Here is a 2,354-nt window from a genome sequence, read left to right as displayed (position 1 = left end):
ATAAGCTGTTACACAAGTTCCATGAATTCACAATTTATTATATACACTACATACTCAAATTTTCCATATTTTACAACACATTAACAAAGTTATTAGGAAAGCAGAACTACCACAACCAACGACGTTACAGAGTGTACACAATTCTGATAGGGAGAGCCAGGATCAAGGAGTGGTTTTCTTTAGGAGACAATTCTACTAAAAAACAACATGGGAATAGAAGTAATTTAAAATGTTCAAGACATTAAATGCAGGACTGTGACTCCATATTGCCATTTAGTATGCTTTGTATTATAGGACATAAAACTAACCCCCATCTATGGGGGCAGGATTACAATTCAATATCCCACACTATTTTCTGGTGGTACCAAAAAATAAACAACCAGCAAATGATTTCGCCTCTTAAAAAAAGCATTTACATTTGAAAAATGGGACGAGGTGGGATTCCCTTGTTCCTAAAAATGTTTCTAGAGCTACAAAAAATCTTGCATTTACAAAATAGTTGATAAAAATATTCCTCTGGATTGTACAAGAAGGGAGACAGGGCCCACTGGTAAGACATGGTATGTGATATTAATCAGACTTGTCTTCTTTCTCTCCTGCTTGAGCAGAGGCTGGACTGTCCTCAGTTTTAGTTTTTCCATTTTCTGCAGGAAAATCTTCTTTAGTTTCTTGGTTTGCCACTTTGGCCTGTTTTCCCTCTGTCCATTTTCCCTTTTGTTTGCACTGTTTTGTCTGAAGATTTATCCTTTCCCACCGCCATTTTTTGGGCTTCCTTTCCACGTTTGCAGGAGCAGGTTTAGCTGACAACCACACCAATCTCCTGTTGGGCTCTTCCTTCACTGTCCCTTCAGCTGAGCTGACCTTCCTCTTGGGTACCTTGGTGGCAGGGAGGGTACTTTCCAGTTGCCTGTGGCCCTCAGGGCACCAAGAGCCTTCTCGAAGCTGGGCTGCCTGGCTGCTGCCATTCCTCCTGTGGCTGGGGGTGCTGAACTTCTTTATTTTTTAGATCTAAATGCTCTATTTAGTTCTTTTTCATATCTGTTATGTCAGTTTTTTATAGTTTCCTGTTTACTATTGATATTTTCAAGCTTGTCTTTTATATCTTTAAACATAGAACACAATTTATTTTCCAGTTTGTGCTTGATAATTTTAATATCTCAAGTCTTGGTGGGTCTATTTCTATTGGCTGTTGTTTTTTTCTGTCCTTGCTCACATTAACTTATTTCCCCAGGTATTTTTATCTTTGATTGTGTGTTAAACATTGAAATAATCTGTGGAAATTATTCAAGGGCTAAGATGATGGTACATTTCTCCATAGAAGATTTTTGTTTCCTTCTACCGGTCATTTGAAGGCAACACCAGTCCAGGATTATCTTAATTTAAGTTAAAGTTTCAAGTTTCCTTAGACTACCCAGGTGACATGAACCCAGCTTCAGGGCCTCAGAAATTCTGGTTTAATTCTGTTTCACTCTTACTCTAAGCAGTCCCAACTCAAAGTGGAGGGTGGTCTATCAAAATCCTCAACTTGGGCAACTTCTGATTTTTAACACTTATTCCTCTTGCCCTTTGAGACTGTCAATATCATAGCCCGGTTCTATAGTTGTTACTTCCAGATCAACAAATGATCTAAGGGCAAAAATAGTTCTGAGCACTATGCTTACCTCTCTAGATTCTTGTCTAATCTCAGATTTTGGCTCAGTAGTAGTTCTGTACACTGTTAACTCATCAATGATTTAAAGATTTATTTATATTTCATCCAACTTTTTAAATTGTCCTCAATAGGAAAGTTAGTTTGAATTATTTGGCCACCATTACTAGAAGCAGACGTGAAACAAGTTTTTTAACACAAATTTTTTTATCAATGTGAGAGTTTTAGAAATTAAAAAATTTTACAGAGGAACTCTCACTATGCAGTTCTATCCATATATAACTGTCTGTCTACACATCCCCAGACCTGTGTCTCTCAAATTTTCAAATTTTCCTACTGCTAAATTACCTGCAACCTTCCTTATGATCTGTTTCAAGCACTCTGCAGTCATCCCATTTCTAGTTTGTCTATCGAAATAGTGGAGGTGACAGTAAATAATGTTTTTCCACTGCTTGAATGTTATGGTCTTTCTCTCTTATAGGGAAATATAGTGTCTGTGATGAGGCCTAGTAAAATGAATGTGGGCATGATGCAGAGATAAAAATACAGAAATAAGGGAAGAGGAGGGGACGGGTATATACATACATAATGAGCGCGATGCGCACCATCTGGGGGACGGACACGCTTGAAGCTCTGACTGGGAGGGAAGGGGGGCAAGAGCAACATATGTAACCTAAACATTTATACTTACATAATATACAGAAAT

The 2,354-nt window shown here is 37.9% G+C and overlaps 1 pseudogene; it reads right to left on the bottom strand.

The window, feature by feature from the left end:
• Positions 1 to 570: 570 nt before the first annotated feature.
• On the bottom strand, positions 571 to 2,256 carry LOC105806172 (annotated as a pseudogene).
• Positions 2,257 to 2,354: the final 98 nt, after the last annotated feature.

Source organism: Propithecus coquereli, unplaced genomic scaffold (genome assembly GCF_000956105.1).
Source record: "Propithecus coquereli isolate 6110/MARCELLA unplaced genomic scaffold, Pcoq_1.0 Scaffold139, whole genome shotgun sequence".
NCBI lineage: Eukaryota > Metazoa > Chordata > Mammalia > Primates > Indriidae > Propithecus > Propithecus coquereli.
The sequence above is the reverse complement of the archived record's forward strand: the minus strand, read 5'-3'. Positions and strand labels throughout refer to the sequence as shown.